Genomic DNA, 10,409 nt, shown 5'->3' with positions numbered 1-10,409 from the left:
AGTCATGGATTCCATGACCTCCGTGACCAAGTAGTAGCTTCAGTCGTGCCCTGAGTGAGGAACGAGTGGGAGCGGTGGGAGACCGGCTCGGAGTGGTGGGAGCGGTGGGATACCGAGTTGCAGCGGTGGGAGCAGTGGGAGACTGGCTTGGAGTGATGGGAGCAGTGGGAGACCGAGTCGTAGCAGTGGGAGTGGTGGGAGACCAAGTCGGAGCAGTGGGAGTGGTGGGAGACTGAGTCGCAGTGGTGGGAGCGGTGGGAGACCGGGTCGGAGCGGTGGGATACCGAGTCAGGGCGGTGGGGGGCCGAGTCTCATCGGTGGGAGCGGTGGGATACCGAGTCGGGGTGGTGGGGGACCGAGTCGGGGCGGTGGGGGGCCGAGTCACAGTGGTGGGAGCGGTGGGATACCGAGTCGGGGTGGTGGGGGGCCGAGTCTCAATGGTGGGAGCGGTGGGATACCGAGTCGGGGCGGTGGGGGTCCGAGTCGGGGCGGTGGGGGGCCGAGTCTCAGTGGTGGGAGCAGTGGGATACCGAGTCGGGGTGGTGGGGGACCGAGTCGGGGCGGTGGGGGGCCGAGTCTCATTGGTGGGAGCGGTGGGATACCGAGTCGGGGTGGTGGGGGGCCGAGTCTCAGTGGTGGGAGCGGTGGGATACCGAGTCGGGGCGGTGGGGGTCCGAGTCGGGGCGGTGGGGGGCCGAGTCTCAGTGGTGGGAGCAGTGGGATACCGAGTCGGGGTGGTGGGGGACCGAGTCGGGGCGGTGGGGGGCCGAGTCTCATTGGTGGGAGCGGTGGGATACCGAGTCGGGGTGGTGGGGGGCCGAGTCGGGGTGGTGGGGTCCGAGTCGGGGCGGTGGGGGGCCGAGTCTCATTGATGGGAGCGGTGGGATACCGAGTCGGGGTGGTGGGGGTCTGAGTCGGGGCGGTGGGGGTCCGAGTCGGGGCGGTGGGGGGCCGAGTCTCATTGGTGGGAGCGGTGGGATACCGAGTCGGGGTGGTGGGGGACCGAGTCGGGGCGGTGGGGGGCCGAGTCTCATTGGTGGGAGCGGTGGGATAACGAGTCGGGGTGGTGGGGGACCGAGTCGGGGCGGTGGGGGGCCGAGTCTCAGTGGTGGGAGCGGTGGGATACCGAGTCGGGGTGGTGGGGGGCCGAGTCTCAGTGGTGGGAGCGGTGGGATAACGAGTCGGGGTGGTGGGGGGCCGAGTCTCATTGGTGGGAGCGGTGGGATACCGAGTCGGGGTGGTGGGGGACCGAGTCGGGTTGGTGGGGGGCCGAGTCTCATTGGTGGGAGCGGTGGGATACCGAGTCGGGGCGGTGGGGGGCCGAGTCTCATCGGTGGGAGCGGTGGGATACCGAGTCGGGGCGGTGGGGGTCCGAGTCGGGGCGGTGGGGGGCCGAGTCTCATTGGTGGGAGTGGTGGGATACCGAGTCGGGGTGGTGGGGGACCGAGTCGGGGCGGTGGGGGGCCGAGTCTCAGTGGTGGGAGCGGTGGGATACCGAGTCGGGGTGGTGGGGGGCCGAGTCTCAGTGGTGGGAGCGGTGGGATACCGAGTCGGGGTGGTGGGGGGCCGAGTCTCATTGGTGGGAGCGGTGGGATACCGAGTCGGGGTGGTGGGGGACCGAGTCGGGGTGGTGGGGGGCCGAGTCTCATTGGTGGGAGCGGTGGGATACCGAGTCGGGGCGGTGGGGGGCCGAGTCGGGGCAGTGGGGGGCCGAGTCTCAGTGGTGGGGGCGGTGGGGGTCCGAGTCGGGGTGGTGGGGGACCGAGTCGGGGTGGTGGGGGGCCGAGTCTCAGTGGTGGGAGCGGTGGGATACCGAGTCGGGGCGGTGGGGGTCCGAGTTGGGGCGGTGGGGGGCCGAGTCTCAGTGGTGGGAGCAGTGGGATACCGAGTCGGGGTGGTGGGGGACCGAGTCGGGGCGGTGGGGGGCCGAGTCTCAATGGTGGGAGCGGTGGGATACCGAGTCGGGGCGGTGGGGGGCCGAGTCTCATCGGTCGGAGCGGTGGGATACCGAGTCGGGGCGGTGGGGGTCCGAGTCGGGGCGGTGGGGGGCCGAGTCTCATCGGTGGGAGTGGTGGGATACCGAGTCGGGGTGGTGGGGGACCGAGTCGGGGCGGTGGGGGGCCGAGTCTCATTGGTGGGAGCGGTGGGATACCGAGTCGGGGTGGTGGGGGACCGAGTCGGGGTGGTGGGGGGCTGAGTCTCAGTGGTGGGAGCGGTGGGATACCGAGTCGGGGTGGTGGGGGACCGAGTCGGGGCGGTGGGGGGCCGAGTCTCATTGGTGGGAGCGGTGGGATACCGAGTCGGGGTGGTGGGGGGCCGAGTCGGGGTGGTGGGGGACCGAGTCTCAGTGGTGGGAGCGGTGGGATACCGAGTCGGGGTGGTGGGGGACCGAGTCGGGGCGGTGGGGGGCCGAGTCTCATTGGTGGGAGCGGTGGGATACCGAGTCGGGGCGGTGGGATACCGAGTCGGGGTGGTGGGGGCTGAGTCTCATTGGTGGGAGCGGTGGGATACCGAGTCGGGGCGGTGGGGGGCCGAGTCTCATCGGTGGGAGCGGTGGGATACCGAGTCGGGGTGGTGGGGGACCGAGTCGGGGCGGTGGGGGGCCGAGTCTCAGTGGTGGGAGCGGTGGGATACCGAGTCGGGGTGGTGGGGGACCGAGTCGGGGCGGTGGGGGGCCGAGTCTCAGTGGTGGGAGCGGTGGGATACCGAGTCGGGGTGGTGGGGGACCGAGTCGGGGTGGTGGGGGACCGAGTCTCATTGGTGGGAGCGGTGGGATACCGAGTCGGGGTGGTGGGGGACCGAGTCTCAGTGGTGGGAGCGGTGGGATACCGAGTCGAGGTGGTGGGGGACCGAGTCGGGGCGGTGGGGGGCCGAGTCTCAGTGGTGGGAGCGGTGGGATACCGAGTCGGGGTGGTGGGGGGCTGAGTCTCAGTGGTGGGAGCGGTGGGATACCGAGTCGGGGTGGTGGGGGACCGAGTCGGGGTGGTGGGGGGCCGAGTCGGGGCGGTGGGGGGCCGAGTCTCATTGGTGGGAGCGGTGGGATACCGAGTCGGGGCGGTGGGATACCGAGTCGGGGTGGTGGGGGCCGAGTCTCATTGGTGGGAGCAGTGGGATACCGAGTCGGGGCGGTGGGGGGCCGAGTCTCATCGGTGGGAGCGGTGGGATACCGAGTCGGGGTGGTGGGGGACCGAGTCGGGGCGGTGGGGGGCCGAGTCTCAGTGGTGGGAGCGGTGGGATACCGAGTCGGGGTGGTGGGGGACCGAGTCGGGGCGGTGGGGGGCCGAGTCTCAGTGGTGGGAGCGGTGGGATACCGAGTCGGGGCGGTGGGGGTCCGAGTCGGGGCGGTGGGGGGCCGAGTCTCAGTGGTGGGAGCGGTGGGATACCGAGTCGGGGCGGTGGGGGTCCGAGTTGGGGCGGTGGGGGGCCGAGTCTCAGTGGTGGGAGCAGTGGGATACCGAGTCGGGGTGGTGGGGGACCGAGTCGGGGCGGTGGGGGGCCGAGTCTCAATGGTGGGAGCGGTGGGATACCGAGTCGGGGTGGTGGGGGACCGAGTCTCAGTGGTGGGAGCGGTGGGATACCGAGTCGGGGTGGTGGGGGGCTGAGTCTCAGTAGTGGGAGCGGTGGGATACCGAGTCGGGGTGGTGGGGGGCTGAGTCTCAGTGGTGGGAGCGGTGGGATACCGAGTCGGGGTGGTGGGGGACCGAGTCTTGGTGGTGGGGGGCCGAGTCGGGGCGGTGGGGGGCCGAGTCTCATCGGTGGGAGCGGTGGGATACCGAGTCGGGGTGGTGGGGGACCGAGTCTCAGTGGTGGGAGCGGTGGGATACCGAGTCGAGGTGGTGGGGGACCGAGTCGGGGTGGTGGGGGACCGAGTCTCAGTGGTGGGAGCGGTGGGATACCGAGTCGGGGTGGTGGGGGTCTGAGTCTCAGTGGTGGGAGCAGTGGGATACCGAGTCGGGGTGGTGGGGGACCGAGTCGGGGTGGTGGGGGGCCGAGTCTCATTGGTGGGAGCGGTGGGATACCGAGTCGGGGTGGTGGGGGACCAAGTCGGGGCGGTGGGGGGCCGAGTCTCATTGGTGGGAGCGGTGGGATACCGAGTCGGGGTGGTGGGGGACCGAGTCTCAGTGGTGGGAGCGGTGGGATACCGAGTCGGGGTGGTGGGGGACCGAGTCGGGGCGGTGGGGGGCCGAGTCTCATTGGTGGGAGCGGTGGGATACCGAGTCGGGGTGGTGGGGGACCGAGTCGGGGCGGTGGGGGGCCGAGTCTCATTGGTGGGAGCGGTGGGATACCGAGTCGGGGTGGTGGGGGGCCGAGTCTCATCGGTGGGAGCGGTGGGATACCGAGTCGGGGTGGTGGGGGACCAAGTCTCAGTGGTGGGAGCGGTGGGATACCGAGTCGAGGTGGTGGGGGACCGAGTCGGGGCGGTGGGGGGCCGAGTCTCATTGGTGGGAGCGGTGGGATACCGAGTCGGGGTGGTGGGGGGCTGAGTCTCAGTGGTGGGAGCGGTGGGATACCGAGTCGGGGTGGTGGGGGACCGAGTCGGGGTGGTGGGGGGCCGAGTCGGGGCGGTGGGGGGCCGAGTCTCATTGGTGGGAGCGGTGGGATACCGAGTCGGGGCGGTGGGATACCGAGTCGGGGTGGTGGGGGCCGAGTCTCATTGGTGGGAGCAGTGGGATACCGAGTCGGGGCGGTGGGGGGCCGAGTCTCATCGGTGGGAGCGGTGGGATACCGAGTCGGGGTGGTGGGGGACCGAGTCGGGGCGGTGGGGGGCCGAGTCTCAGTGGTGGGAGCGGTGGGATACCGAGTCGGGGTGGTGGGGGACCGAGTCGGGGTGGTGGGGGGCCGAGTCTCAGTGGTGGGAGCGGTGGGATACCGAGTCGGGGCAGTGGGGGTCCGAGTCGGGGCGGTGGGGGGCCGAGTCTCAGTGGTGGGAGCGGTGGGATACCGAGTCGGGGCGGTGGGGGTCCGAGTTGGGGCGGTGGGGGGCCGAGTCTCAGTGGTGGGAGCAGTGGGATACCGAGTCGGGGTGGTGGGGGACCGAGTCGGGGCGGTGGGGGGCCGAGTCTCAATGGTGGGAGCGGTGGGATACCGAGTCGGGGTGGTGGGGGACCGAGTCTCAGTGGTGGGAGCGGTGGGATACCGAGTCGGGGTGGTGGGGGGCTGAGTCTCAGTAGTGGGAGCGGTGGGATACCGAGTCGGGGTGGTGGGGGGCTGAGTCTCAGTGGTGGGAGCGGTGGGATACCGAGTCGGGGTGGTGGGGGACCGAGTCTTGGTGGTGGGGGGCCGAGTCGGGGCGGTGGGGGGCCGAGTCTCATCGGTGGGAGCGGTGGGATACCGAGTCGGGGTGGTGGGGGACCGAGTCTCAGTGGTGGGAGCGGTGGGATACCGAGTCGAGGTGGTGGGGGACCGAGTCGGGGTGGTGGGGGACCGAGTCTCAGTGGTGGGAGCGGTGGGATACCGAGTCGGGGTGGTGAGGGTATGAGTCTCAGTGGTGGGAGCAGTGGGATTCCGAGTCGGGGTGGTGGGGGACCGAGTCGGGGTGGTGGGGGGCCGAGTCTCAGTGGTGGGAGCAGTGGGATACCGAGTCGGGGTGGTGGGGGACCGAGTCGGGGCGGTGGGGGGCCGAGTCTCAATGGTGGGAGCGGTGGGATACCGAGTCGGGGCGGTGGGGGGCCGAGTCTCATCGGTGGGAGCGGTGGGATACCGAGTCGGGGCGGTGGGGGTCCGAGTCGGGGCGGTGGGGGGCCGAGTCTCATCGGTGGGAGTGGTGGGATACCGAGTCGGGGTGGTGGGGGACCGAGTCGGGGCGGTGGGGGGCCGAGTCTCATTGGTGGGAGCGGTGGGATACCGAGTCGGGGTGGTGGGGGACCGAGTCGGGGTGGTGGGGGGCTGAGTCTCAGTGGTGGGAGCGGTGGGATACCGAGTCGGGGTGGTGGGGGACCGAGTCGGGGCAGTGGGGGGCCGAGTCTCATTGGTGGGAGCGGTGGGATACCGAGTCGGGGTGGTGGGGGGCCGAGTCGGGGTGGTGGGGGACCGAGTCTCAGTGGTGGGAGCGGTGGGATACCGAGTCGGGGTGGTGGGGGACCGAGTCGGGGCGGTGGGGGGCCGAGTCTCATTGGTGGGAGCGGTGGGATACCGAGTCGGGGCGGTGGGATACCGAGTCGGGGTGGTGGGGGCCGAGTCTCATTGGTGGGAGCGGTGGGATACCGAGTCGGGGCGGTGGGGGGCCGAGTCTCATCGGTGGGAGCGGTGGGATACCGAGTCGGGGCGGTGGGGGACCGAGTCGGGGCGGTGGGGGGCCGAGTCTCAGTGGTGGGAGCGGTGGGATACCGAGTCGGGGTGGTGGGGGACCGAGTCGGGGCGGTGGGGGGCCGAGTCTCAGTGGTGGGAGCGGTGGGATACCGATTCGGGGTGGTGGGGGACCGAGTCGGGGTGGTGGGGGACCGAGTCTCATTGGTGGGAGCGGTGGGATACCGAGTCGGGGTGGTGGGGGACCGAGTCTCAGTGGTGGGAGCGGTGGGATACCGAGTCGGGGTGGTGGGGGACCGAGTCGGGGTGGTGGGGGACCGAGTCTCATTGGTGGGAGCGGTGGGATACCGAGTCGAGGTGGTGGGGGACCGAGTCGGGGCGGTGGGGGGCCGAGTCTCATTGGTGGGAGCGGTGGGATACCGAGTCGGGGTGGTGGGGGACCGAGTCGGGGCGGTGGGGGGCCGAGTCTCAGTGGTGTTAGCGGTGGGATACCGAGTCGGGGTGGTGGGGGGCCGAGTCTCAATGGTGGGAGCGGTGGGATACCGAGTCGGGGTGGTGGGGGACCGAGTCGGGGAGGTGGGGGCCGAGTCTCAGTGGTGTTAGCGGTGGGATACCGAGTCGGGGTGGTGGGGGGCCGAGTCGGGGTGGTGGGGGGCCGAGTCTCAGTGGTGGGAGCGGTGGGATACCGAGTCGGGGTGGTGGGGGGCCGAGTCGGGGTGGTGGGGGACCGAGTCTCAGTGGTGGGAGCGGTGGGATACCGAGTCGGGGTGGTGGGGGACCGAGTCGGGGCGGTGGGGGGCCGAGTCTCAGTGGTGGGAGCGGTGGGATACCGAGTCGGGGTGGTGGGGGACCGAGTCGGGGCGGTGGGGGGCCGAGTCTCAGTGGTGGGAGCGGTGGGATACCGAGTCGGGGTGGTGGGGGACCGAGTCGGGGTGGTGGGGGACCGAGTCTCATTGGTGGGAGCGGTGGGATACCGAGTCGGGGTGGTGGGGGACCGAGTCTCAGTGGTGGGAGCGGTGGGATACCGAGTCGGGGTGGTGGGGGACCGAGTCGGGGTGGTGGGGGACCGAGTCTCATTGGTGGGAGCGGTGGGATACCGAGTCGAGGTGGTGGGGGACCGAGTCGGGGCGGTGGGGGGCCGAGTCTCATTGGTGGGAGCGGTGGGATACCGAGTCGGGGTGGTGGGGGACCGAGTCGGGGCGGTGGGGGGCCGAGTCTCAGTGGTGGGAGCGGTGGGATACCGAGTCGGGGTGGTGGGGGGCCGAGTCTCAATGGTGGGAGCGGTGGGATACCGAGTCGGGGTGGTGGGGGACCGAGTCGGGGTGGTGGGGGCCGAGTCTCAGTGGTGTTAGCGGTGGGATACCGAGTCGGGGTGGTGGGGGGCCGAGTCGGGGTGGTGGGGGGCCGAGTCTCAGTGGTGGGAGCGGTGGGATACCGAGTCGGGGTGGTGGGGGGCCGAGTCGGGGTGGTGGGGGACCGAGTCTCAGTGGTGGGAGCGGTGGGATACCGAGTCGGGGTGGTGGGGGACCGAGTCGGGGCGGTGGGGGGCCGAGTCTCAGTGGTGGGAGCGGTGGGATACCGAGTCGGGGCGGTGGGGGGCCGAGTCGGGGCGGTGCGGGGCCGAGTCTCAGTGGTGGGAGCGGTGGGATACCGAGTCGGGGTGGTGGGGGGCCGAGTCGGGGTGGTTGGGGGCCGAGTCTCAGTGGTGGCAGCGGTGGGATACCGAGTCGGGGTGGTGGGGGACCGAGTCGGGGCGGTGGGGGGCTGAGTCTCAGTGGTGGGAGCAGTGGGATACCGAGTCGGGGTGGTGGGGGACCGAGTCTCATTGGTGGGAGCGGTGGGATACCGAGTCGGGGTGGTGGGGGACCGAGTCTCAGTGGTGGGAGCGGTGGGATACCGAGTCGAGGTGGTGGGGGACCGAGTCGGGGCGGTGGGGGGCCGAGTCTCAGTGGTGGGAGCGGTGGGATACCGAGTCGGGGTGGTGGGGGGCTGAGTCTCAGTGGTGGGAGCGGTGGGATACCGAGTCGGGGTGGTGGGGGACCGAGTCGGGGTGGTGGGGGGCCGAGTCGGGGCGGTGGGGGGCCGAGTCTCATCGGTGGGAGCGGTGGGATACCGAGTCGGGGTGGTGGGGGACCGAGTCTCAGTGGTGGGAGAGGTGGGATACCGAGTCGAGGTGGTGGGGGACCGAGTCGGGGCGGTGGGGGGCCGAGTCTCATTGGTGGGAGCGGTGGGATACCGAGTCGGGGTGGTGGGGGACCGAGTCAGGGCGGTGGGGGGCCGAGTCTCAGTGGTGGGAGCAGTGGGATACCGAGTCGGGGTGGTGGGGGGCCGAGTCTCAATGGTGGGAGCGGTGGGATACCGAGTCGGGGTGGTGGGGGACCGAGTCGGGGCGGTGGGGGACCGAGTCTCAGTGGTGTTAGCGGTGGGATACCGAGTCGGGGTGGTGGGGGGCCGAGTCGGGGCGGTGGGGGGCCGAGTCTCATCGGTGGGAGCGGTGGGGGTCCGAGTCGGGGTGGTGGGGGACCGAGTCGGGGTGGTGGAGGGCCGAGTCGGGGTGGTGGGGGGCCGAGTCTCAATGGTGGGAGCGGTGGGATACCGAGTCGGGGTGGTGGGGGACCGAGTCGGGGTGGTGGGGGACCGAGTCTCAGTGGTGGGAGCGGTGGGATACCGAGTCGGGGTGGTGGGGGACCGAGTCGGGGCGGTGGGGGGCCGAGTCTCAGTGGTGGGAGCGGTGGGATACCGAGTCGGGGTGGTGGAGGGCCGAGTCGGGGTGGTGGGGGACCGAGTCTCAGTGGTGGGAGCGGTGGGATACCGAGTCGGGGTGGTGGAGGGCCGAGTCGGGGTGGTGGGGGACCGAGTCTCAGTGGTGGGAGCGGTGGGATACCGAGTCGGGGTGGTGGGGGACCGAGTCGGGGTGGTGGGGGACCGAGTCTCAGTGGTGGGAGCGGTGGGATACCGAGTCGGGGTGGTGGGGGACCGAGTCGGGGCGGTGGGGGGCCGAGTCTCAGTGGTGGGAGCGGTGGGATACCGAGTCGGGGTGGTGGAGGGCCGAGTCGGGGTGGTGGGGGACCGAGTCTCAGTGGTGGCAGCGGTGGGATACCGAGTCGGGGTGGTGGGGGGCCGAGTCGGGGCGGTGGGGGACCGAGTCTCATCGGTGGGAGCGGTGGGGGTCCGAGTCGGGGCGGTGGGGGGCCGAGTCTCAGTGGTGGGAGCGGTGGGATACCGAGTCGGGGTGGTGGGGTCCGAGTCTCAATGGTGGGAGCGGTGGGATACCGAGTCGGGGTGGTGGGGGACCGAGTCTCAGTGGTGGGAGCGGTGGGATACCGAGTCGGGGTGGTGGGGGACCGAGTCGGGGCGGTGGGGGGCCGAGTCTCAGTGGTGGGAGCGGTGGGATACCGAGTCGGGGTGGTGGGGGGCCGAGTCTCAATGGTGGGAGCGGTGGGATACCGAGTCGGGGTGGTGGGGGACCGAGTCGGGGTGGTGGGGGACCGAGTCTCAGTGGTGGGAGCGGTGGGATACCGAGTCGGGGTGGTGGGGGACCGAGTCGGGGCGGTGGGGGGCCGAGTCTCAGTGGTGGGAGCGGTGGGATACCGAGTCGGGGTGGTGGAGGGCCGAGTCGGGGTGGTGGGGGACCGAGTCTCAGTGGTGGGAGCGGTGGGATACCGAGTCGGGGTGGTGGAGGGCCGAGTCGGGGTGGTGGGGGACCGAGTCTCAGTGGTGTCAGCGGTGGGATACCGAGTCGGGGTGGTGGGGGACCGAGTCGGGGTGGTGGGGGGCCGAGTCTCATCGGTGGGAGCGGTGGGATACCGAGTCGGGGTGGTGGGGGACCGAGTCGGGGCGGTGGGGGGCCGAGTCTCAGTGGTGGGAGCGGTGGGATACCGAGTCGGGGTGGTGGGGGGCCGAGTCTCAATGGTGGGAGCGGTGGGATACCGAGTCGGGGTGGTGGGGGACCGAGTCGGGGTGGTGGGGGACCGAGTCTCAGTGGTGGGAGCGGTGGGATACCGAGTCGGGGTGGTGGGGGACCGAGTCGGGGCGGTGGGGGGCCGAGTCTCAGTGGTGGGAGCGGTGGGATACCGAGTCGGGGTGGTGGGGGACCGAGTCGGGGCGTTGGGGGGCCGAGTCTCAGTGGTGGGAGCGGTGGGATACCGAGTCGGGGTGGTGGA

Source organism: Lepidochelys olivacea, assembly GCF_965140295.1.
Source record: "Lepidochelys olivacea isolate rLepOli2 genome assembly, chromosome: 10".
Classification (NCBI taxonomy): Eukaryota; Metazoa; Chordata; order Testudines; family Cheloniidae; genus Lepidochelys; species Lepidochelys olivacea.
This window is presented reverse-complemented; position numbering follows the sequence as displayed.